General features: G+C 41.5%; 1 protein-coding gene across 1 annotated transcript in view; it reads left to right on the top strand.

Moving 5' to 3' along the window:
- The first annotated feature begins 18,952 nt into the window (after positions 1 to 18,952).
- LRRC8C (leucine rich repeat containing 8 VRAC subunit C) overlaps positions 18,953 to 27,795 on the top strand; it is a 110,327-nt gene continuing 101,484 nt past the window's right edge. The window contains exon 1 of the mRNA XM_017498343.2: positions 18,953 to 19,021. The gene's annotated coding sequence lies outside the window, so the exon portion shown is untranslated. The remainder of the gene's footprint in view (positions 19,022 to 27,795) is intronic.

The raw sequence follows: 27,795 nt of genomic DNA, 5'->3' as shown, positions 1-27,795 counted from the left end.
CCCCGTCTCTACTAAAAATACAAAAAATTAGCTGGGCATGGTGGCGCGTGCCTGTAATCCCAGCTACTCAGGAGGCTGAGGCAGGAGAATTGCCTGAGCCCGGGAGGCGGAGGTTGCGGTGAGCCGAGATCGCGCCATTGCACTCCAGCCTGGGTAACATGAGTGAAACTCCGTCTCAAAAAAAAAAAGAAATCACATATGAAAAGGGTCTCGGTTTACAGTTTCAGGAATCACATAAGAAAGAGTTCCGGTTTACAGTTTTAGAACTCACATGTGAAAAGGTTACAGTTTCAGGAATCACAAATGAAAGGGTTCCGGTTTACAGTTTTAGGACTCACACGTGAAAAGGTTTCTGGTTTGATCTTGTTTTAAGTAAAAACAGTGTCTTCCGGAGAGTTTCCTCAAGACCAAGCCTGCCACCTACAGGAAGGTGAAACAGGAGGCACCAGTCGGTCAGCCTTTTATCTTCTATTGAAATGCAGTGTGATAGTCAAAGGGGAAGTTGATCTCAGATGCCTGGGTCTCCCTCTTCACTACCATGACCACAAAATAACAAGCACCTGAAAAGAGCTGCATGGAGCCTAAAATACATGGGTTGCGGGGCAGTAGGTCTCTCATGAGCGGGCCCATCTTTTCTTGGAATTACTCAGGAACAGATGCTCATAGAACACCTCATCTCTCGGCTATCTTCTTGGTGTCTGTGTCCATTTCCTATTAATTTAACATTAACTTTGAATTGTGAACCAGGTAAACAAAAAACTGCAAGACAGGCAATTCTGAGATGGTTTAGTCAAAGGAGAGAAAAATTGAATTGGATAAAATACGTATATGATAATTTGAACTTTTGGATAGAAAACAGTCTCTTCCCCACCTCCCCCCACCCCCCAGTTTCAGAACCACATTAGAAAACTGATAGCCAGAACTTTGCTGGAATATATGTAGACTGACTGAATCAGATTATGAAGGAAAGTAACTTAATTGTTCCCTGGTCGTATTCTCTAAAAATGCAGTAAGTCATTTTCCCCATCTCTAAGTGCTTCAGGAAGAGGAGGTCTATTGAAACAAAGAGAGTGCTTGCCTCCAGGCATTAGCAGCTTTTCAGGGACTGCTAGGTACTTTCAGATGCAGGAGTTATGTGCTAACAGTCTTCAGGGCAGTGACGTGCCCCTCTAAACACAGCAATAATTGTGGCTTCAGGTACTTCAGCATTCACTTCCACATTTTAAAATGGCTTTTTGAAAAAATGGTAAAGGGCTTGACTGTGGAAGGGAGAGACTCCAGTGCAGCTGAGGGCAGGGTTCCATTCTCTGGAGCTGCAACTTTGTTACGGGTGTGTTTCCTTCTCTGGTCCCACCTGGTGTTCTTTGTCCCTCTCATCCTTGAGGTCTAGAGAGAAGCAGTTTATCCAAAAGGCAGGAAGCCAGACCTCAAACTCAAGTCCCATATTTACATAACACCCTACATTGACATGCTAAAGAAGGATCAGGAAAAGCTGCTTTTAACATGCATAGTGTTTTAAAAATGCAAATCCCTTTCTTTATCCCTTTTTAACTCATCTTCCCCTAGACTCCAGTCATAAGTCTGTCTGCCTCCTAAATAGCAGAGATTCTGTAGAGCTGCCTGTCTGCTTGTGTGATTTTCAAATTATTTCCTTATGATAAATACCTTCCATTTTGGATGCCTCTGTATTCCTATAGGGCTCAACCCACGTCATTTTTCACTCTCTACTTCCCTCTACTGCTGAGAGGAGAAAATGTCAAATAGAAGCACACCAGCAACACCCACCTGCAAGTAAATATAACTCCAGATTCTTTCTTTTGGAAGAAAAGATTTATGCCTATCTTACCTGCGAAGCCATCACAGATTCTCTCTGCTTTCCTTTAACACTAAACCTGGTCAGCCCTATTTCCTCACTGACTATTCACTACTTAACCCACTTCTCTCTGGCTCTTCACATGCCCCAGGTTCTGCTCCTCCTGGTAATTTCTCTTACACAGATTACCAATCACATATTTGCCAAGGGCAGTGACTTCTCAATCCTTGCCTCTGTAGGTAGAGGGAAAATGCTGTTTTAGGTTTATCAACATTTGTAAATCTTGGCCAACCCTCTTCATGGAGTGAGGGCCTCAATTTCAGGTATGAAAGATTTACAAAGTTATGAATCAGCACTGACCCTGTAATCACTGTTTCAGAGCCTACTCTCCTTCCTGATAATGGTCCTTAAACCACAGCATCCAGTTTCTTACTCCTGTGCTCAGTTTCTCTTCGCCTTGCCTTTATCAAATGCAGCCCCCAAGGTAAGATCTTGAGAATTCATTGGCCCTCACTTAGTAACTCTATCTCAAATGAGATACACGTCGAAAACCCCATGCGGTGCCTGGCACCAAGAACAGATCATACTGTGTGGGCACTCTAGGCAGGTAAGAATTTGGCACCCCTTTAAAAGAACATACTTAGAATGTTCATTCAACATGTGTTTAGTAGAGATGGGAAAACTGGCTTTCTGTTGGAAAAAAAAAAGTCATGAACCTTTTAACTATCTTCATATTCCTTTTTTGAAAACTTAAACTCTATCTAGCAAGAATGAGATAGCGTTTAAAGATACTTTAGCAGAAAGACAAGTGGGCCTAGGGGCTGTAGGGAATATGAGCGTTTTCACAGCTCATGGCATTTCTGTCAAATATCCCACAATCAGCCCCCCAGGCCTTGTGAGCAGGCCTGTCAGCTGCTATGTCTCCCTTCCTGTTCCCTTTCAAAGCATCCTACTCTCTCATCCGCCACCCTTATCTCTCCCAGATCTACTCCCTCCAACCACTTCTGTGGGCTCTTTCTCACTCTTGCTCTCGCTCTCTCTCTTGTTCTCGGATTGTGCTGCTCAGCATTGCCCCAACCACCACACTCCAAGCTTACATGTCCCCACCTGTGACTAACTCCCTTCTTCAAGTGTATGAAATACCTATTATTCCAAGGATGATGCTTTAGCTTGTGCTCACCAAAATACATGTCTCCCAGTTACCAAGATTCTCTTTCTAGAACGTAGTTTCTTGCCACTGTTTCAAATTCAAAATAAGAGGCTTATTCCATATGTTGAATGGGCTAATGGCCAATTTTCATTTGTTAGGCTGCTAACATAAGGAATTACATGTGGAAACCTGAGTTAACGGGCACCAAATTTCCAATTACTCCAATGACATGTAGTTGCTCCTTGTAAATTTAATACCCCAGACACCTGTTTAAGTGCACGTACCCTTAGTTCAGCACAGCCTAGCATGTGAGCACCTTGTATGTGGCCATGACTATTTTCTTCTCAACAGAAATCAATGAGTTACCATTGTGGTGTGAAAAACCATTTCTCCCTTGAAAGTCTTCTCAGTCATTAAGGAGTAGGTGGGAAGGTTTCCCTTCTGGAGTTTCTGAAACTGCACAGCTGGCGGGGACTAAATACCACCTGGGTGAACGGAGTTTCCTTCGAACCTTTCCCCAAGGTGGGGTTGGATTTACACCTTTGTCTATAGTAATACATAGAGAAACTTCTCAGATTCCCAAGGGGTGAAAAGAACAGTTCTCTTTTTCAAGTGGATCAAACCCCCCTTTTCGTAATAGAGTGAGCCTTTCTCTGGCAGTTATTCCGTGAAAAGGGAAAGCCTAAAGAAGTAGCCAAGTGAAGAATCGATTCAACCTGCATTAAGTGGCCTGAGGAAAATTTGCTTGGCTTGTGGTATCAGAGAGGCACAGTGCACATCAGGAACCTCACTGCTGGCTTCACATTGAGACAAGAGAATAACTATTTAGTTCCTGCTCCTTGAGTCTGGAGAGTATTGCTGTAGAAGTATTGAGGTGGGATATGACAATAACTTTATTTAGCACCTACTGTGTGCCAGGCACTCTACTAGGTTTTTCACATGTGCTATCTCAATCCAGCCAACAGCCCTATTTGGTATGTTGTTTTGATTTTACAGATGAAAAAGAAGTTTTTAAATTTATAACCATCGCAATGTCTCATGACTGTTCAGAAGAGGAACCATATTCAACCTACAGGTCTGCACAGCCTGTTTCTACAGAGATTTAGCTGAACATTAAATGTCAACTTTATCCTCTCATATGCACCTTGGCGTTTTGAAAACTCTGGTTTTCAGAGCTCAGTGGTCTCATCCAGTCTGCTTTGATCCTAGGGCCTCCTCCTTGCTCCATATCCTAGTTTCTGTCTACTTCTGAGCCTGAGTCACTTCCTGTATATTTTATTTTCCTCCTTATCCTATAATGTAATTCTGGAATCATGGAACTTCCCAATGAAAAGAAACCATGGAGAATTTGCTGAGAAGGAAGAGTTAAGTGGCTCGCTGGAGATCACAACCCCAGTGACTCAGGAAGATGATACCTAGATCTGTGCATGCCCCTGTTGGGTGCTCTTTTCGCACTGCTGGGCTGGCTCTGAAGAGCACAGATAATCCTCATTTAACCAAAGCCTAGCAGAAGAGCCAGACCAGCACCTGTGTCTCCTACCTAACTCTAGAATCTGTGTATTCTCTAACAAGCTGCATTCATTTTAGATATAGGCTGCATCTTAATGATAATCCCTTCCCATGCACAGTGCATCACTCTACCAGAGAACTTTAGGCCATTGTCCCCATTTCACATATAAGCAAACTCGGCTCTGAAAGAGACAACTTGAGTAGTTACCATCATTGGGAACTACTAAAGCACCTGCCATGGGCTTTATAAACATTAATTCTTAAAGAGTATCAAGTAGGCATTGTCTCTATTTTACAGTTTCAGGTAGCTTAACTAACATACTAGATTATATAGCTAGCACATGGAAGAGTCAGGTTTTAAACTAGAGACTCCATAGCACCATAGACTCTACTTTGTATATACTACACACTACCGTGGGCATATTGCTAGTAAGTGGTAGGGTGTGAACACTGTCTAGGATTTTAACATCTAATTCAGTATTCTATTCTTTATAATGTGTGGGCTCTGAATATTCTGAATGTTATAAAGGATTGATTGATACACATGTAGACACGTGCATACCTACACAGTTTTAAACAGTTTAGTATAATTTCTTCCAAATAACCCATTTATTCATAAACTTTGTGTGATTATTTTTAAAGTGCATAGTTTATATTTTAATGTTTTAACCTAAATCTATGAGTCTATTTGCTCTCATTAGAAGAATGGAGTGTCATGCTGGATTTCTGACCCCGTGGGTGATGTTGGATATTGGATCCCAACCTCTTAAAAGCAATTGTTAACATTTTGTGTTTTTTGTTTCAGTTTGCAAGTAAAGCTCACTGTCAGTTTGGGTTTTATTAGAGAATGGAAGTTCCAGTTTAACTCCCTGAGAGTGCTGATTTATTATAAGAAAATGCTGGCACACATTTTAGACTTGCCAAATGACTTCTAATCACAGTTCAGGCTAAATTCGTTCTGCTGATTTAGAATGTTGGCGAGTGAGAAGAGTGAGGAGGAGGGACAAGTTATTCTGTCCTTATTGAATTCATGCCATGTTCCAGATAAGACGCTGCCTTCCTTGCCCTGGATGATGCTGTAACCCTGGCTTTGCCTTCTGGCTGAATGCACTACTAAGCAGGAAGAAACCCTCGACTTCAGCTCTAACAATTCACTGCCATTTAGTCCTGGCTCACTTGGCATTTTCCCTAAGGTTCTCCAAATTTGGCATGTTTGGCATGTCAGGTACATGTGAGTCACCTGTTCAGCTGTCCCCAAGGCCCATTACACAGTGGGACTGCAGCTCTAAGGGCTCCCAGGCCCTCTCCACTGAGCTCTTCTATGAAAGGAAGATGACTTATCAAATTACTGGGCTTAGCACTATTTTTAAATTTTCTTCTAGAAGATAAAAGAAATTGGCCCTTCTCTGTTTTTATTTCTTTCTGGTAGTGAACATAACAATTTCTCCTGAAGAGCAGAGTGTCCATAGAGATTTTTTTTGCATGCTGGAAATAAGGCAGACGGCTTGGGTATTGTCTCATATCATCAGTGAAGGCCCCAGCTGAGCTAATGACTAGAAGGGCCTGGAAGAAATTAACAAGCTTCTCAGGGTAAGCTGTGATTTGAGGAAGTTGTTGATGCTGAGGATGCTGGAGGCTGTCTAAGAGAGGGAGAGAAAATAGGGTTCTTGTAACTTCTGGGCTTCAGCACCAACCCTTATGATCCTGCCATTTCCAGTGTGATCTGCCTTATGGCAGCATGCACAGGGTCCCAGCCTAACTGAGCCTCTTGAGTGGGTGGGCTTAGATGCTGGCTAGCCGGCCTTCCAACTCCAATATTCTGAACTACATAAAGTGCTGAGTGAGTGGGACGTGTTGATACTGAGTAATTTTCTTAAGAACTTGAGCATGTCATACATTTCTTTTTTCAGCTTTGGAAATGATTCACTTTTATGACACACGAACAAGACTTTTATTCACTAAAGAAACTCAAGCCGGCCGGGCGCAGCGGCTCATGCCTTATAATCCCAGCACTTTGGGAGGCCAAGGTGGGTGGATCACAAGGTTAAGAGGTCGAGACCATCCTGGTCAACATGGTGAAACCCTGTCTTTACTAAACATATAAAAAATTAGCTGAGCATGGTGGCATGTGCTTGTATTCCCAGCTACTCGGGAGGCTGAGGCAGGAGAAATGCTTGAACCCAGGAGGTTGCAGTGAGCTGAGATCAGGCCATTGCACTCCAGCCTGGGTAACAAGAGCAAAACTCCGTCCCCCCCCAAAAAAGAACCTCAAGTATAATAGCAAGTGAAGGAGGATGGAATTATCTTAAAGGGCTGTTCTGCAGTGCCTCCCCATCAAGAGTGCCAAGTAGGCAGTGAAGAGGAGTTATTTAGGGCAGGACAGATAGGAACGTTCCCAGCAGGCCTTCACAATGCTCAGGTTACAGTTCCCAGTTAAGAGCAATGTCCTGAGGGTGCACAGGTATAAAGGTGACCTGTGAGGTACTTGGTTCTCTTGGGTTTTAACACCAAAATTTGAAAGCTGAGGCTGACCCCTTATCACTGGCTTTCCTCCCAGAGTCTGACCTGGGGCAAACAGGACTGACAGCTTTAAGTTATCCGGTTTCTGTTCAGCTGATACCTGAGTGTCAGGTCAGCTAACAGGCTCCACATTGGAGAAACATGGCTCTAGGTTTCATTGCGCTGAGGGATGTTAAATTCCACCTGGTCTTAGGGTTCAGCCCCACCTGGATGCCAGCTCCAAGGGCAGACTATGTGCCCACCAAGTTCATCTGATATGCAGCGGGCAGATGAAGCTATGTGCTGTTCATCTGTTCTGTGCTCTCACGCCCAGTCTAAGACTGTCCAAGGCGAGGCCTAGTCTCTGCTTTATCTGGAAGAAGACAAGACCACTGTCTTGGACTGACAGCCCAGAAGCTACTCATCTCCAACCTGGATCCTATTTTTGACAGTAACTCTTGACTAATCTTGTATCTCTGAGCCTTAGCTTCCTCGTCTGTAAAGTATAAGCTTTATTTTATGAATACTGAGTGTGTGCTACTTACCCACGTGCTGCTTAAGGTATTGTGAATACAGCAGGCGACAGCAGGGACAAACAAGACTCGCTCCTCATAGAAACAAACCTCATAAGATCTTAGGAGGATTCCATGAGATAATGTGTGCAAAATGTTAGCAACTTGTCTGACCCTGGGGGCTGCTTTTTACATGTTAGCTTTAATGAGTTTTCCTCCAAAGATGGTAGAAATATTTCAAAGCATATCCTTTCCTGCCTTGGTCTGTGCACATGCATTTCTCTCTGCCTAAAATGTTCTTCCTTAATTCCTGTGCCTAGCTAACTCCTGTTCATCCAGTTCTCAGTATAAATGGTCACTTCTTCAAGGTGGCATTTTTCTGACCAGTCCATTCTTAAATCCCCCTGTTGTTTGTTCCCAGGGCACATGGTACTATACTTTGAGGTATCCATCCTCTTGATAACTATGACTTGTTTAGTGTCTGTTTCCCTGACTAGACTATAAATCTAGTGTAAACAGCATCCATGTGGACCAGAAATGTTGATGCCCAGCTTTGAGAGTCTGCATAAACATCTGACCAACTGGCTGATATTTGAAGGGAATGTTCCCTTTTGAATGAGAAAATTGCACTGCACCCAAAAAGAAGAATCTGGCCTACCAGGAGCACATGAGTCCTTTCTTCCCTCCTTCTTTCTCCTACCATGAAGAGGAGGGACAGCCAAGAAATGGCTTAAGAAAGGCCATTCCCTGTGGTATCCCCATCTCTGAGAAGCAGCAGGTAGTCAGGGAACGTAGGACGGAGCGTTGGGCTCCCCACTGTTCACCGGAACTTACCCAGCACCCATTCAGGGACCTACTGGGAATGGGGCAATAAAGGTCTTCTTTGATACTATCTGCCACAGTCACATCCTTTGTCCTCACCACAGCCTGGCAGCATGACTTAAAGTCTTGTCTCTTGTAATTATAGATAGTAGAAGCTTGATATAATGAAATCTAAAGTCATAAGACTGGAATGGTGTCAACAGCAGAAATGTCTCTGTCACCTGATGTGAAAGATGCCCCCAGCCTCAGTACCTTTTGGCTGAGACCTTGGCAAACATACAGCCATTTACATGTGACTCACCAGAAATGTGAACTTTCTTGCCCTTTTGTGCCCTGTGGGATTTAACAAAGCAGCAATGTGACCTGACCCCAGTGGTTTTCTTTTGGCCAGAATCCAAGTCCCCCGGCAGTGCTGGACTTCCCACATGCATTCCTGCCAGCCCACCACATGGAACTACAGGGCGGTCCTCTCTGCCAAGCCTGTCTAACCTCCATGCCTTTGCCCAGGCTGTTCGCTCAACCAGATGTTCCTTTTTTCCATACATACACATATTAATAAACTTCAGTTCATTCTTCAAGACTAAGATAAAATATCACTGTATCACTCCTCTGACCACCTATTTCCCCCAAATTGGATGGAGTTGGTTATTCCTAACCCTTATACCAATGCAGTGAGGTTATTTATGGATTTCCCACTCAGTCTACTGAAGACAGAAACAAAATCTTGTTCATATTTATGTCCCTTTTGACTCATATAGTATCTGCACCTACGATTTGCTATAGTATTCTACACTGTAGGTGTATAATGAATGAATAGCTGAAAGCTGGATATTTGCAAGGCGTCTGCTGGCCAGTGGGTCAGCCAGGATGCCTACAGGCAAAGGCACGTGCCAGAAACCACTAGTGGAGACTTTTGTGGCCGAACTGTTGAAACAGTGAAAGGTTGTTAAAGCCTTGGGGTAAGGAAATGGCATAAGGAAGTAGTACTTTGGATATATTCTTTGAGGGTATGGGGTATAATGATGTTAAAGGAAGAAAACATATTCATTCTATAGATGGTAAAACTGAGGCTTAGGGAAGTTAAGTGATTTTCCAAAGGACACACAGCTAGTAAGCAAAGGAAACTGGTTTAGAATCTAGATCTGGTTTCAAAGTTTGCCCTCTTAAATAGTATGCAAAAACTCAACCAAATCTGCATACACTGCCTTGAACTAGTATCCTTTAATCTTCAGGGAATTCCCAACTGTGTTAAGTTTGATGCCATTATATCCACTAGACCTCACTGGGTCTCAGCTTCCTCTTCAGTAAAATAAGGAAAATTGAGCTAAGTGACTCTAAGGCCACTTTTAGGCTCTGAGATGCTATGATTCTCTGTAGAAAGCAAATGGACTTTCTAACCTGGAAGTTAGCTTGGTCAAAACATAAGCACACTTGTGTATTGAGCCTGAAAATTCTTCTCAGGTATTGCAGTCGTAATTCTAATATTCACAAAGAAAGCTGTGAACTATTATCTTAGAAGTCTAATCATTCTTCCCAAATGAGTATTCAGAATACACTCAGGCATCTATGTTTTCTGAACTCACAGAAAGTTCCTGTTTATCCGAAGTCTACTTAAGTCACAGCAGTTTCCACTCATTCTCCATGCTTTCCGTGTTATTCCAAGTCACACTGAAATAAAGTTCAGTATTGCATTACCCACACCTGTGGCACCCAACCTCCAATCCGCCTGCCACCTCACCGTCACACACGTCTCAGTCAAGCACACATGCACTTCTCTGACTTCAGGCTGAATCGTAGGGTGGAACACATCTGAAAATGTCTGTGTGGTTTAGAATGAACTCTGAAAACTTTCCACCCATACCACTGAATAACATCCTGTTGTTTTGGCTTTTCTTTTTTCTATCAAATCTGTGCAATAATGCCTTTGATTTGGCTTTCACTTGGAATGATCTGCCTGATGCCATTTTCCTGAAACATTCAGAACCGGATACAATCTCATCATAGTCAGCTACATAAAGTAGACCTTTCAGAGCATAAAAAAAAACATCTGTCCTCCATCTGTGGTGCCTGAAAAATAGGACTTCCAATAGAGCACTGTGTAAGATGCTGGTGCTTTTAATGGGCAAGAAATCCACTTCTGACTAAAATCTCAATAAATATATCTAACATAATATTTTCATCTTACATACTGTCTTTCAAAGAGCATTTCAAAGGGCCACTATAGCAAAGTGGCTTATTAAGAACATAGTCTCTAGACTCAGCCAAACCTGGTTCAAATACTTGTTCTGTGATATACTGGCTGTGTGACCTTGGAAAGTGATTTAACCTTGATAATTTTAGGTTTTCTCAGGGATGTAAAATAAAATGCTAGCATCTACCCTGAGAGAGAATATTTTTAAAGAGACTGGCCCATGGTACAGCAACAAATAAACATCAGCTGCTGCTCCTGTTTTGTTATTGCTGTTAACACTAGGAGCAGAATGGCCTGATTCCTGATGCGGCTAAATGAACACGGGATTTGGAATTAGAAAACCTGAATTTGCACTCTACCATTGCCACTGACTAGTCAGATGACCCTGGGGAAATCACTGAATGCTTCTCAACTTAGCTTCCTCATCTGTAAAACAGGGAAAATAAAAATAGCTACCTCACAGTTAACAACTGTGAGGTTCAAATAAGGTGATTTATGTGAATTTCCTTTGCCAACTTCTAAACTGTGTATGTATACATTATTTGGTGATTGTTAGTGTTATGGGCTGAATGTTTGTGTCTTCCCCCAGATTTAATAATATATTAAATCTCTAACCCACCATGTGAGGGTATTAGGTGGGGCTTTAGGGGTAGTTAGGTTTAGATGAGGTCACAGGGTGGAGCCCCATGTCAGAATTAGAACCCTTACAAGAAGTGACTAACAGCTCACTCTCTGTCTGTGTGTGTCATGTGAGGATACAGCAAAAAGTCAGCCGTCTACAAGCCAGGAAGAGGGCCACCACCAAGAACTGAATCTGCCAACACCTTGATCTTGGACTTCCTAGCCTCTGGAACTGTGAGAAACAAAGTGTCTGTTGCTTAAGCCACCCAGTCTAGGATACTTGTTGTCACAGCTCAGACTGACTAAGACCATTGGTAACAACACCAGAACTGAAGAATGTATCTAATTTTCTTATTCAGGAATTTTTATTTACGAAAGCCTTAGTGATGTGCTCAAGTAACTATAGCTGATTTCCACTTAGTCACAGAAATGAGGACTCTTTGCATGGACTAAGGTAGCCTCAGGTACAGAACATCTGCTTTTCCCAACAAAGCTCTGTATACTCACCTTAAACCTGGTCTCTCTGAATGTTTAAAATGTGTCCCTTCTGTCAGTGATGGGTCAGGAAAAACTATAAGGAAATTAAGAGAAAATTTTTAAAAATATGTCCTGGTCGATTGCCAATATATCTGAAAAGTGGTGTTTTGGGATCTTTGGGGTGTCACTTTTCTGGCTGGAAACCTCTGTGGCGGGTGGTACCTTTGCCGAGTTTTGCTTGGTGCTCTAGGCTTGTTCTTCCCACTCAGCCTGGCAGGCTGCACTCAGCTCACACTACCAGCCTGGATCCCATGCCCTCTAAGGAAGACTGAGTCAGGCGTGGAGTGGCAAGGGATGTGTAAGCAAGCGTGGGGTCTGGCCACTGTGCTGTTAGACAGGCTGGCTACTGCCACAGAACAGGCAGCTCCAGGTGCTAGCACAGGCACTGGTTTTCTGTGAGGTTGCAGCTGGATCAGGTGCACCACAACCAGCTTCCCCAGCTGGCATCAGGGAATATAGCTGAACCCAGAAACTTGGAGACGCCAGGAACTACGGAACCCCAAAGAGGGAGTCAAAGCCCTGGCTCAGGGAGCTCTCAGATCTGGGCTCCCTGAAGGGCCACAGCTCTTCTCTCCTTTTCACCCACAATATGGCAAGCACGGGGCATGTTTCAACTCTGTTTGGGTTACAGTTCTTTTAGTTTTGCCATTTGGCAGGTCCTGAGTTCTTGACCTGTGCCAGGAAGAATGAGGTGCACAGAGAAGTGGAGGGTGAGCAAGACAAAAAGGAGCTTTATTGAGCAATAGAACAGCTCAGAGGAGATCTGCAGTGGGCTGCTCCTCTCCATAGCCAGGGTATCTCAACGAGTGTTCAGCTGTCATCAGAGAGGGAAGCTCTTCTCTGCTGGGCAGGTCATCCCAACGAGTATCTAACTGTCAGCAGAGAGGGTAGTTCCTCTCTGCAGCTGGTCATCCCATTGTCTTCTCAGCTCTCAGTGGACAAGAGTCCCTGGGGTGGGCAGCTTCTCTCTGCAGCTGGTGGTCCCATCATCTCTCTATCTTTTCTCTGTCCTCTGCCAGAGTCTGGCTGAATCCAGGGTTTTTATGGGCCTCACAGGGGAGAAAGTATGTGCTGATTGGTCCATGGGTGGCCATGGGCGGGCCCAGGGAAAAGCACCACAAGTTCTCCCTCCAGTCCCTGGGACTGGGACCCTGGCCCCCAGGCTTCAGGTCCTCCCTGGTTTGAGGGTGGGGCTTCACTAGGGACCTGTCCACTTCTACCCAGGAGCCTGTCTGCCTCCTGCTACTGTTCATGACACCCAGGCTGTTCATGTCAAGGAGCATGGGCAGGGCCAGGACTGGGCTGTTCTCAGCACCCTCCTTTGCCTCCCTCCTGTACTTGTCAGTGCCCAGAGTCCAGAGGGGACTGAGGTGCCAGGGAGCTGGCATGTCAGCACTGCCCCAAGTGTGTGTATACCCAGCTGGGCTGTGACAGTGCCCACATTTGGCCTCAACTCCACTCTAGGATTGGAGCCAACAGCAAGGAAAGGCCAGGCAGTAGGAGCAGACACCTTCAAGCCCATGAGGGGTAAGAGGGGGGGCTTCCCAGACCCCTGAGAATGCAGAGATGCCAACCCAGGTGGCTGTAGAGGCGCCTGGGAGGGTGGGGCTCCTGCCTGCTCCTCGCTCCTGCCAGCTCCCTGGAACGCAGCACCGCCCTTGGTCCAGCTCCACCTCAGGGCCCCTCTCTGCCTGCCCCTGTGCCCAACTATGCTGCCCCCACACCAGAAGGCAACTCAGCTCAGCCCCATCGTGGAGGCTCCCAGGGGCAGGCTCCAGGGACTGTCCATCACCTCCCCACACCTCCCCACAGTGGCAGTGGGCAAGAGCAATGACACAGCGCCAAGGTACAGAGTGGCGAGGCTCCGGGCCTGAGGTGGGTCCCGCCTGGCTGCAGCCGGTGGTACAATGGCAGCAGCTGCTCGGGATGGCCCACCACTGCCATCAGCGGTAAGACAGAAAAGGGCTGTCAACTTTTCTACTGGGTGTTGTTTTGATGTGGTAAATGTTCATTTTTCAGGCTGTATCTCTCTTCCCTTCCTAGCGCACTCAGAACAACTAGCAATTCAGCTACTTTCTGCCCTTCTGGGTACCTGATCATCTCTTTTGTCCATTTTGTAGTGTCGAAGTCACTGGGCTGGGGATTTTGACACCAGCCAGACTTAAATTTGAATCCTGACTCCTCAACTTTCCAGCTGTGTTATCTTAGACACCTCAGACAACCTTTCTATACAGCTCAGTTTTCTCATCTGCAAAATGGGGAAGAGTAATAGCCATGTTTCAAGGTGACTAAGAAAATAGAAACAACACATATAAAATTCTTAGTCATATCTGACACCCAGTAGGCACCTGTCACCTTATCTTCCTTCTCTTGAATCTTCTTCTTGCCCACTTCTAACTCCCTATGCCTGATTATTGAGCCCTCCCTGGGGCCCTTGGTGAGATGATCACTAACACAATCAATGGCTAATATGAGCCTGTAAGAAAGCGTCCCTGGGAAACAATCAAATTTCTGAACTAAGATTCTTCTTCCAGGTCTTACAAACTCTTGGGCTTTTGGACATTCCAGTAAAAACAATAGACTACTACTAGATATATTTGCTAATTTAATATCTTAAAGTGTGAACTTGGATAGTCACAGAATGTCCCAGTAGATGCACAAAAAAAACACCTGATAACACCATGTATATTTTCTCTGCTTATCTTTTTGTATTTTTTTGAATTTTGTACCATGTGCATATATTCCTATTCTAGAACTAGAAATACCATTTGACCCAGCAATCTCATTACTGAATATATACCCAAAGGATTATAAATCATTCTACTATAAAGACACATGCACACATACGTTTACTGCAGCACTGTTCACAATACCAAAGACTTGGAACCAACCCAAATGCCCATCAGTGATAGACTGGATAAAGAAAATGTAGCACATATACATCACAGAATACTATGCAGCCATAAAAAAGGATAAGTTCATGTCCTTTGCAGGGACATGGATGAAGCTGGAAACCATCATTCTCAGCAAACAGACACAAGAACAGAAAACCAAACACCACATGTTCTCACTATAAGTGGGAGCTGAATAAGGAGAACACATGGACATAGGGAGGGAAACATCACACACTGGGGCCTGTTGGGGGCTGGGCTAGGGGAGGATAACATCAGGAGAAATACCTAACATAGATGATGGGTTGATGGGTGCAGCAAACCACCATGGCATGTGTATACCTATGTAACAAACCTGCATGTTCCGCACCCAGAACTTAGAGTATATAATAATAATTTTTAAAATGCTAGTGATGTTGAAGTATGCTTTTGCCAGGCATTGTAGTAGGAGCTCCCTAATGACCTGGAACCTGTTAATATAGGCTCCAAAACTTTCTAGTATACAGAGAAGAAAAGCTGTAGTTATTGAAGCAGAAAACCACTGTCTGAGCCAGGAGAGGAGGTTCTTACTCTGGCTTCCTTGCCATAGAATGTTTGTAACCTTTTCCCTCGAGATTTGCAAAGTAAATCTTGTATTTGTCATCAATAATAGTAATGATCTATAGTGAGAGCTTACTATGTGTGAAGCACTGTTCTGTGTATCTTCACAATTACCTCGAGTTAATTATTACACCAATCTTGTGAGGTGAGTTGTATTTTCATCTATATTTTACATTTTTAAACATCGAGTCTCAGAGAGTCTCCTAACTAGCAAGTGACAGAGCTGAGATTAAGAGCTGTTACTGTATAGGGTTGTTAAAATAGACATAGATTGTTATTAAAGCTAAATAAATTCATATATATAAAGTGCTTAGAACAGCACCGGCTGTGGTGCCTTCCCTATTAAGGACCAGCATTAGCATTCCTGAAGTCAGGGAGGGGCTTTGTAAATTAGAAACATAATTGAGTCAGTAAAAGTACCAACAGGTAATTTTAATAAACTGAATTGTAAATTAAGTCTCCACTTATTCTGTGACTAAAGGCTACACATTTTTCAAGATAGTTTCCACTTGTTTTTATTTTGTTGTTGTTGTTTCTGTTTTTATTTTCTATGTGTGCCATTTCCTAGAAGACATTCTGCCACTAATTCCAAGTTGTCTGTGTCCTACTTTCAGCTTTTTTATGCTTTTTCGTCATAGAAATTTTTAACATAAAAATCAGAGAAAGGTAACATTTTTAAATGTAGCCATTAGAATGACCACCCATTCAAGCAAACATTTGTAGGTACGATATTGTTGGTATTACTGGATCTTTTATTGGTGGTTTTTGAGTGATGTTTCCACCTGTGGGAGGTAAAAGCAGGTGGACCACTAAAAACGTTTTTGATCCTGTCTCCAACATGTACAGGAATAGTGGCCACATATTAAGGTGCATGTGTGTGAGCTTGGATAGTCACAGAATATCTCCAGTAGATGCAACAAAAAACTTGCTTGCTATATAAAGCAAAAGAACAAGTAGTATCTGAACCTAATGGGCAGAAAACACACCATCTGTCAGCAGTCAAATATCAGGCTCAAACATATAAAGCAAGAGAGGAAAATACCCCCCAACTGCTGCCCTGTCCAATGTGGGTTAAATTATATATATTATTAAAATTAATTTCATTGATTTCTTTTTACTTTTTAAAAGGTGGTTACTAGAAAATTTTAAATTGCCTCTGTGGCTTGCATCTTATTTCCACCAGGCAGTACTGCTCTAGAATAAAATCTAAACTTTACCTAGACCTGACCCTTAAGTCTTCAGTACCTTAGAAACATAAAGACATAAAGTGACTAAATTCAAGTCTGGAAATAGGGACTTTACTATATACCTACTAAGAGTACAAAGATTAATAATGCAGAGTTCTTGTCTTTAAGAAAAAGAAAGTGAACTGAGATTCACAGAACCCTACTTTGAGCCAGGATGTGAACATCCCTGCAAGTTAGTATTATAATTTCCTCTGTATAACTCACTTCTAGCCTTTAATGCCTCCTCCATTCAGGACCCAAAAGCCTTCCTGAAACTAATATAAGCACACACATTCTCTTCTCCATGGCCTTCTCTACACCCTTAGTCTTAAGTATCCTCTTTCCAACTCTAGCCTGTAACTACCCTAAAAAAAAAAAAAAAAAAAAATGGTAAATGGGAGGTGGTGGTGGAGGTGGGATGTGTACTTTCTATATTATTTATTCCAGTGCCAGGACCATGAAATCCCATTAGATCCACTACAAGGAAATAATAGTGCCCAAGCTGGGAAAGCACAGAAACTGAGTTATTTACTTCTCAATCAGCTCAGCTTCTCACAATAAAGCATCAGGAGAGATTACTCTTGTTTTCTCAAAGACAAAATCAGAGTCTCACTTCTGTCACCCAGGCTGTAGTGGCATGATCACAGCTCACTGCAGCCTCAACTTCCCAGCTCAGATGATTCTCCCACCTCAGCCCCTAGTGTAGCTGGGACTACAGGCATGTGCCACCACACTTGGCTAACTTTTTGCATATTTAGGAAAGACAAGGTTTTGCCATGTTGCCCAGCTGCTCTCCAACTCCTGGGCTCAAGCATTCCACCTGCCTCAGCCTCCCAAAGTGTTGAGATTACAGGCATGAGCCATTGCACCCAGCCTGGATTTCTAATTGGCACCTCAAATTTAACATGTTCAAAACAGAATTCCAGATTTCCCATCCCTTCCACCTGTTCCTCTTAAACTATTTTGCATGTCAGAAAATGGACACTCCTTTCTTCCCCGTACCCAGGCTAAAAGCTTTGGAGTTATTTCTGACTCCTCTCCCTTTCTTACCCGACATCCAATCTGTTGCATATTCTTAAAACTCTACTTTCAAAAGAATGTGTTGACCAGAATTCAGCCACTTCTCATCACCTGACATCAATTACCCTGGTGCAAATCATCATGGAGTCTCCCTTTGATGACTGATAACATTCTAACTTTGTCCCCTGCAGTCTGCTCTTACCACAGCAGCTAGAATAACCCTGATACATCTTAGATCACGTCACCTCTACTCAAACCCTTCCAGTATGAGAGTGACAGCGACCACAGCCAAATTTTCTTTGGTGTTGCCCAAAGCTCTCCAGCCATACTGGACTCCTTGCTGTTCCTCAAAAACACCTGGTAATCTCCTAAAGCTAGGGCCTCTCCCAAAATGCTCTTTCTTCAGTAGCCACAAGCCCACCCTCACACCTCCTTCAGGTCTTTCCTCGACTGCCTCTTCGCAGTGAGGACATTTCCCTGATCAGCCTTTTTAAAATCTGTCATTGCCTTGTCCAAATACTCCCTGTCTCTGCATTATTATTCTTTATAACACTTACCACCAGCTGGCATAGTATTTCTTCTACTCATTTTTTACAATTTCTGTCCTCCAAAATAGAATATAAACCCCACAAAGGTGAGGATTGTATTCATTTATTGCTATCTCTGTAGTTCCTAAAATAGTACCTGGCTCAAAATATACAATCAATAAATATTTATTAAATGAATGAATGAAATTTTCAGATGAGAAAAATGGGCAGGGTCTGGTGGCTTACAACTGTAATCCCAGCACTTTGGGAGACTAAGGGGGGGCAGATCACTTGAGATTAGAAGTTCGAGGCCAGCCTGGCCAACACAGCGAAACCCCATCTCTACTAAAAATACAAATATTAGCCAGGCATGATGGTGTGCACCTGTAATCCCAGCTACTCAGAAGGCTGAGGCAGAAGAACTGTTTGAACCTGGGAGGTGGAGGTTGCAGTGAGCTGAGATCACAACATTGCACTCCAGCCTGGGTGACAGAGCAAGACCCTATCTCCAAAGAAGTAAAAAAAATAAAATAAAATAAAAAACACAAGAAAGAAAAAGAAAAATGAAGCATGGGGAAGTTCAGTTTTAGCCCTACACCAATGAACTATTAAGGTCAGGAGTCAGGATGAGAACTCAGGTCTAACTGACTCCTCCTAAGCTTGTGCTCATTCCACCTCTGTATCTGGTTCAGGAGGTTAATGGGGGGCTCCAATATCCAACTACAAGAGCTGACAGGCTGTAAAGGGCCATGAGGGAAGCACACACCAAGGTTCAAGTGTAAATCTTGCTAGAAATACTGAGCTAAAACAGAACAACACTTTTGGCAGCACTGTTGACAGTCCGTGAGATGAAGGAAAGTAATCTGAGGGCATCTGCTGAAACTTTCCAGTTTTAAGACTGGCTTTCACTATTTTTCTTTCAGCTGTAGCTTTCTTAGATAATGAATGTACCATATGTCTCTATCTCCAGGTTCCCATACAAATTAGGATACTAAAAATGCCAGATGATTAAAACAGATTTCTGCTTGTTTCCATGGGAAATTAACTGCTGGGAACCCTCAGGAAATGAGAGGAAGAGTGCGTTCAGCCAAAGGTGTTCTCTGGTGAGTACGTGCACTCTGCTTGCAACCCAGGTACCAGTCCACAGACTGCTCAGAATTTTGGCCCAGGTGAAACACCGTCCTGAGCTGCCCGCCCTGCTGGTGGCCAAGTGAGACTGTAGAGATCACTGTGCCCTGTCCTACTCCCTTGTACCTCCACCACCAGGGGCTGGGCACTATGTGCCAGGCCCTTCATGTTAGGTCCCAGCTAACCATGCCAGGAAGATTTACTAATGACAAAGAGACAGTAATGCAGGGTCCCAACCTCATCTGCCCAGTGTGAGTTCAGCATATTTTGAGCCTTTTAGCAGGTCTTCTGGAAGACAGGGGGAACGCATCATCAAGGATTCTTGCTAGAAGGGTCACTTCTGGCTATCTACAACTAGTCAGAGTTCATTCTGGGGCGTGGGAACAGCGTTCTGTAAAGCACAGCCAAGTGTGCCCCGGGCAACTGTGCCAAGGATATCTCTAGGAGGTTGTGATGATTACTTGTTCCTGCTTGCCCCAGAATTAGCACCAATTTGCCTGAAAGAGATAACATTGAGGGAGGAGGCTGCAAAGAGTTTTCATTATTGTCTTGACAGTGAAAATCTCTGATTTGTCTCAAGAAAATTGGTTCAGGAGCTGACTCCAATCTAACATGAATGTTACTAAATCTCATCCCACCTCTTGCAAATGTAGGGGGAAAAGACAACCTTTCTTGGCTTTATTAAACCAGAGTGTGACTTGTGCATGCCATAATGAGGCTCAAAGCTGCAAACTAGGCAGTAAAGGAGAGCGCAGAGTTTAAATTTGGATTCAAACAACCCTGAATGATAATGCTTGTTCTTTAAATTACTATGAGATTTCAGGGAATTCTGAGGCACTTTGAGTGCCTACAAAGTGAGGATATTAATACCTACCCCTCAGGGAGGTTATGTCTTCATAAGCTTATGTTAAATAAGCGAACATAAGTTAAAAGCATTTTTTCTGAGCCTGCTAGGCAGTGGATACTTGCTTTGTGATTTTTCCTTTCTTTCCCCCGTTGCTATGTTTTACTGTCAAAATTGGAAACAGATAGCTTACTGAGCAATAGACAGGGTCCTCCCTCCCCCATACACCGCTATCACCAGTACCAGCGCCTTGATTTTTCTCAGAATTACTATCTAGGATATAGAAAGAGCAGACAAATCCAAATCTTCACACAGCATATCCACTTACTTATAACTTATCATAGGCTTGGTTTCCTTTTTCTTTTTTCTTTTTTTTTGGCCTAGGTAGAATACTTTTTAGAGAAACTAAGTGATAAAGGACACTCATCTTTTCTGCCTAAATAAACCAGTGGAAGACCCTGGGAAATTAAGACCATGGTTCACAATGCAGTCTAAATGCCTTCGCCTAGGCTAGTCAAAATATGTTGACTACTCCTATCTTCAGATGACTCATGGGCATGATTCCTTAGCATGAGGCTGTCCTAACATGTTGTAGGTAAGCCAGATTAGAGGAAGCAGTTTTATCATTTTGTGGTCCTGAGCAGGCCATTAGTAAATCAGTTTTTCCATTGCAGCAATGCTATACATAATCATGCTCTGGTGACTTGATCTACTTCTACAGATTCCAGTAATAGCTATTCAAATGTCTCTGTTCTGCTTCCACCTCAACTCAGTTATGACACTAACTACCAGAATTGGCCCAGATTCCACAGGTTGAGGGGTAGTGTCCTTCATGAGACTGCCCTCACTTAGGATGACAGTCAAGAATCTCAGGAGGTCCCAGGCAACTCACACTTCTGCCCAACTGGCTTCAAATTTAGTGACTCCTATGACCCTCTCAGGTTCAGTATTCACTAGAACAACTCACAGAACTCAAGAAAGCACAGGTTTGATCACAGCTTTTTTTTTTAAATAAAGGCTACATCTCAAAAAGAGCCAAATGAAGACATATATAGGGCAAGGTCAGGGAGAGACCACACAACTTCCACACCCTCACCCTGTGGACTCAGTGCACACACTCTCTTGGTATAGCTATATGTTCATCCACCAGGAAGCTCCCCTGTGCCTTAGAGTCCATATTTTTTTTGGGTTTTCACTATATATATATACATATTTATATGACTGATTAAATTATTGGCCAAATGATTGAACTCGGTCTCTAGCCCCCTACCCCTCGTGGTTAGTTGAGTTTTTAACTCAGGTCAGGCTGGCCCAACGTTTGAGTGTTCTAATCCCATGGTTGGTCTTTCTGGTGACCAGCCTCCATCCTGAAACTACATAGGAGGCTATGGTCAGCCACTTCATTTGCATAACAAAGAGACCTCTATAACTTAGGGAATGCAGAGGGTTTTAGAAGCTCTGTAGTAGAAACCAGGAAAAAAGGCCAAATACAGTTTTTATTATACCACAGTTTCCTACTGAGATTTACAAACCATGCAGGATGTGATTTTAAGTTTTTCCCTTTGGACAGTGGGAAGTTACTTAAAGCAAGGGGAAACTATATTGAGCAGCTACTATGGACCAACCATTCATTATATACGTGCTGAAAGCAGCACTTTGGGAATATAAATCAGACAATTGCATGGAAAGTTGTTTGGATAAAACTAAAATGGGAAGACTGGGAAGGACACAGTCCCACTAGTTAGGCATCAAGTGATAAGAACAAAACTAGAGGAGGGACGTGGAAATGCAAAGGGAGGAAAGGAAGAGCTTAAGAGATATTTCCATCTTACCTATAGTTTTTTCTCCATTGCAAAATACTACACAATGGTTTAAAACTGCTTGAAGAGTTAAAACTACTTTCTAAAGATAACAAAGTAATACAGATAAAGTGGCTCCTCTGTGATTTACAAGACCTTAGTATTTTATCTCTCGAACAAACTTTGGGACCCTGTTTTAATCTTTGGTGGCATACTCCCATTGGTTTCTGGACAGACATACTGACTGTCTACAAATGGCTGAACTGTTCCTGCTTTCAAATTAATATTGCCCAATTTTACCTTTCAAACAGCCTGTTGAAGTTTGTTTGCTTTAAAGTACGAGGCCCTCCCTCCCCTGTAGATCACAAATTTATGAGGGATTTGGAGAGATCTTGAGATATATCTCTGTATAAATTATGTAAAAAAGAACACATAACACTGGTGTGTTAAAACTAGCTATTTCTTCCTGCATGCGATTTCAGTAAACAATAAAGTCATACTTCAGAATTCTTGGTGCATAATAATTTGTCTATATCAGTAACTAGGATATTGATTCATTCATATTCATAGAAGTTCTACAGTATGACAGATATTTTAGATAAGAATTTCTCAAAAATACAATTTCATGGGTTTAAATTTGGGGTGGGGGAAATAAATGATTATTTTAGTGTATCATGGGTGATATATTAAATTGCAATTAAAATGTAGAAATATATTTAAGTTATATTAATTTATATTTATATAAATTTATTAATTTTATATAATAAAAATAAAAATTTATATAAATACAAATTTAAATAATTAAATAAAATTTATGTATAATAAATATATAATTATACATTATGTATATTAATGAAATGTAATTAATTAATTCAGGTAATTTTTAAACACTATTATAATTGTTTATGTTTTTGTTTTAATTTTATTACACTTACACAGCTTAATTATAATAAACATTTTATTATAAAATTATAATTATAAAGCTTAATTATAATCATTTTATTATAATTAAGCTGACTTTTAAGAAAACTGTCATTGGCAACTCTTTATCAATGTAATTGAAAATTAGAAGAAAGATTATCTTTGGCATTATGTTATAAATAAATCAATAAATTTTAACCTCTACCATGTGGAAAATAGAAAAAAATTGAAAAGTGTTTAAAATAAGGATACGATTAGCTATTAAATGTTAATAAAAATTAATATTTGTTACATGCTTATAATGTATCAGACTCCAGTATAATATTTCATATGTATTCAATAATCTAACCCTCATAATCACACTACAAAGTAGGCACTATAACTATCCCCATTTATCCCTTGGGAAACTGAGGCTTAGAGAAGTTAAACAGCTTACTTAAGTTCTCATAGGCATATAAGGTAAGAAAGATGATTAATGACTATAGAGTGTTTTAGCCCCTTTTGACTACTGTGAAATATACTTTAGACTGAGCAATTTATAAACATTTATTGCTCATAGTTCTGGAGGCTGAGAAGTTCAGGTCAAGGCACCAGCATACTTGATGGCTGGTAAGAGCTTCTTCTCTCCTTCACAGATGGTACCTGTTTGCTGCCTCTTTGCTGCATCTTCAAATGGCAGAAGGGATAAGCTCCCAAAAGCCTCTATCGTGAGGGCGTTAATCCCATTCATCACAGTGGAAATCTGGCCTAATCACTTCTCAAAGGCCCCACCTCTTAATACTATCACATTGGGAATTAGGTTTCAACATATGAATTTCGAGGGGACACAAACATTCAAGCCACAGGAAAGAGTTTACAGAAAAGAAAGTATGAGAAAAACTTTATGAAGATAGAATTTGAAGTAAACATTTAAAGACTGATGGAATTTGGAGAGGAAGAGAGTATCGTGATAAGGAGAAAAAGGAAGAAGTTGGAAGGTGGTATAAAGACACATGCAAAGTCAGGGAGGCAGTAAAGAACTACAAATCCACCAGAGCCATATGCAGATTTGATTAAATAACCGCAAAGTTCAGGAAGATGATTTTTTCCCCCAAAAATAGGCGATTTCCTACTGGGTCTACAGAAATTCAGTCGTCATATATGTTATAAAAAATGCCAATGCAGGTTTAAATCCAGGTAAATTCAAATACTTCCAGTTTAAAAATGTCAATACTTCTTTTAGCTACTTGAGATTTCACAAGATCAAGAGATTCATATTTGCTTCTCTTAAAACTCTTAATTCACTCTAGATAACAGAAACAGAAAGTAAGTTCCACTCAACTCTGTTCTTCAAGGTTTAAACAGAAAGAGAGAAAAATATCCACCAATCTTCACAAAAGTTTTTCAGCAAAGACCATGGCGACTCCTCATTTTCTTGTGAAAATGGTGGCAGGGAAGGCTAGAAGTGAAACTGGCTTTTGCATCTGCACTGTGTGTCATACTCTGTCTTCAGTAGCCAGGACGCTGAGTGGATCTAACATTGCAGGAATTTTGCATGAAACCTTTCTGTTGATATTTTTTCAGAAATCATTTTGGAGTTTCAGAGGCTAGGCAGCAATCTATAAAGGTTGCATATTAAATGATTTCCTCATCATCCTAAGAAATAGTCACGCAAGATTTTAAAAATTCCTTTCCCCTTAAAGTACTCAGAAGTCTCGCACCACTCCCCACCTGACCCTCCTTGGGAAACTGGGCAGGCTGAGCTGCCAGGCTGATCTGAGGAAAAGTATTGTGATGTGACTTATAGCCTAGGCAGCATCACAATGTGCCCATCTGGGGACTGGAAATTTGGGCAGTTTGGGGCTGGCAGTAATACTCTTTATAACCATGAAAAATGGAAACATGTCTAGGTAGAGAATTAGTAACTTTTAAAAGATTGTTGCTCTTTCCTCCCTCTTTGGATATAGACTTAAAGGCACTCAGCATCTATTGGTATTTGTTTTAGGTTACTAAATGATTTTTCAAATGCATCTATGTTAGGAGTTTGGGATACACCAAAACTGTATGTGAAACATTTCAAAGTGGCAAAACCAGAATGTCTTTCTACTCAAAATGGGCTATATATTATCTTTTTTTTTCTCAGTCAACATGAGCTGATGGATACCAGTTCACCCTTAACGATACTGAGATATATTCACTGTAGAGAAATGAAGATCAAAAACACTGTAAATGTGAAGATAATTAGGTATTAAACTCCAGATAAGCAAGATTGTTTATTTCTCTTTAGCACTCTAGGGGGAAAAGATGACATTTTCCAGCAGTTTAAAATACTGTGATGTTTTAAGATAGAAAGGGTGGGATAAGACTGTGAGCTTTAGAATCAGGCTGTCTGGATCATACTCCTAGCTGTGCCACTTACTATCAGCATGAGGTTGGACAGGTGACATTAGCTGTTATGTGCCTCAGACTCCCTATCTGTGAAGTGGGAAGAGTGAATTACTTCTGTTATCCTGCTGTTATATGGATGAAATGAAATATTACATATAAAATGTTTAAAAGCATGACTGTCAGCCTACCTTTTATAAATGTGCAGAGCTGGTTGCTCCCAAATCAATACTATTATACTTTAAAGTCGCTGATAATTTTTCAACTAGAAAGTGTTTGTTTCGAAGCAAGTGATCAGAAGCATTATTATAAAAGGTATAATTTTGAATTCTGGTTAAGCCAATAAAATGCATAGTCAGTATAAAATATTATCAGATCCGATGTAAATAGCGATTATCTGGAGTATTTCACAAGCTAAAGAATATTGGAGACACTTAAGAGATAAGAGATGTTTTCAGTCTCCTAAATGAGAGCATACGCTGTTCTCATGTTGTGGTTAAATGCTCCTCCTCCCTTTGGTCACTGGAAGCAGTTCATTTTATCTCAACCCTAGAGTTTTCCTCTATTTTTCTTTTGGAAGCTATCAATGCAACTAACTCAGACACACACACACACACACACACACACACACACACACACACATACACACATACATTCTTTAATGTAACATGATAATTCCTTTTCACTAAGAACTGATTTTTAAATAATTTTTCAAAATAGAATATAAAATATTGTCTCACCGTTGTAATGAAATGTCATCATGATGAACTTTAAATTAATGGTGACTCTTCTTTGAAATTCTATAATCAGAGTATATCACTTCTAATAGCTCTCTATTGAATCTTCCTCAGAAACAAGGATGGAAAGCTATCATAAATGCCACAACAGACCTAGAAAAGCATTCACAGGAGAGAATATTCATTAGACCAAGAATGATTCAGAGAGGGAGAGCAGATAAGAATATCAAGTTATCCCATCAATTTCTACCTAGTATAGAGGAAAATGCTAGTTGTAAAGAAATGTGGAGGCTCTGACATTTTCTTATCCTTGGAAACTAAAATATTAGCCTGCTACACTTTCTTGGATGGTGGTATAAGACATGAAAACTCCTGGGTCAGAGACAAAAAAAGTTTACTACTCACTTCAATAGCAGTATCCAAAATATCAGCATTTTTCTATCAGTTCCTGGCGTCCCACTTCCCACAGGGAGATGCAAAGAGAGCCAGAATGCACCTAAATCCACAGTGGATTGTGTTATAGAAGAGGAATCCTGAGCTTACGGAATGTCAACCTTTTATGAGTAGTAAGTATGCTTGCCATTTGCTTTGGAGAGAAACATTATATTTATTATGCTGGACCGTAAACGTGTCTATCTTTTGCTCCAGAGAAAGATATTATCTCTATCTTTCAAGGCTGTTCACTGTACAAATATCCTCGAACATTTACTTTTGAAGAAAGGATACAGAAACACTAGAGACCCACAGAGAACTGTCTTCCAACGGTCACCAATAATAGACTATTCTATGTCATCTTTCTTGTGCTCAGAATGTGTGCATGTTCTATATCAGTTTCAGCTATTTCTGAAAAGATGCCATGAAACCCAGAGGCTAACAAGAATATGTAAAGTCAGAGAACTAGTCCTCAGTGTAGAGGAACAAAGCTGCACTATCACCAATGAGAATGGGTGCTCTTTGTCCTATTAAAGATGACAGGCACTCCATTATGGTTGATGTTTGTAAGGAAAATAGCTGAAGAAAACATCTACCAAGAGGGCTTATCTTGACAGACATTCATTAAATGAGTTGTAGAGCCTACAATTCCCTTCCCTTTCCAACAAGAAAAGTCTTATGAAGGCTTTGCAGTTTTTAACTCACAAATAACAAAATATTCTATTCTGAGGAATTTTATCCTTTTAGAATGTTGATTGGTGTGATAAAGGAAACAGTTCCACGACCAAATGAAGTTAAAGAAGTGCTAGGTTCAGCAAAGTTTAATGAGCATTTTTAATACAGAACTTCTCAGAGCCCTAAGCATATTAACACGCATTGTGAATCTTCAAGAAGGATATAGTACTTCCCAAACAAATTTGACCATATATTCCTATCTCTCAGGATATCTCAAGGGGTAAAGTTCTCTGGACAGCTGCTTAGAAATGCCTCACTAGACGAACAGCTCTTGCAGTGGGAATGGATGGTGGAAGACAAAGGTACTTCATGAAGGCACTGGCTGACTGGTCTGCCCTGCCTCTAGACAGAATTCCTGTAGATAGCAGCTAGCAGCAATGGATAACTTCCTGCTTCCTTGATTAAATGCTAGTGATAATATCCATTACTGACTGAAATCTAAGGAGGATAAACATGTGCAATTTTAAGATCTATGTATGAGAGTCTCACACCAAACAAGCACTAAGAAGTCATCTCTCCCAATCCCCTCATTTTCAGATGAGGACTGAGGATGCAAAGATATTAAGAGATTTGTCCCAAGTCACAAAGTTAGTCAATGAAAGAAGTATGACTGGAGTCCAGGTCTCATCAATTCCAGCTTATGTTCTTTTTACTAACAGCAAAAGTGGCCATTAATACTGTCACTGATACTCAGAAGGGAAATCAGGCTTTGTTGTTACTAGTGTTGTTTACTAAAAAGACAAAAATATGAGTGAATTCAGAAAACTAAGAAATAAACTCCAGAAAGGCTAAAAAAAAAAAAAAATGTACACCTGAGGATGGGTGGTGGCTTTCATGGAGAGTGCATGTGTGCATGGCTATGGCATTTTCTAAGCACCATCCACAATAATTTTCCAAAGAGAGAATCATGTTTATGT

Source organism: Cebus imitator, unplaced genomic scaffold (genome assembly GCF_001604975.1).
Source record: "Cebus imitator isolate Cc_AM_T3 unplaced genomic scaffold, Cebus_imitator-1.0 Scaffold240, whole genome shotgun sequence".
In the NCBI taxonomy this organism is placed as follows: Eukaryota; Metazoa; Chordata; class Mammalia; order Primates; family Cebidae; genus Cebus; species Cebus imitator.
Note: the sequence above shows the minus strand (reverse complement) of the source record. Positions and strands in the feature narration are given on the sequence as shown.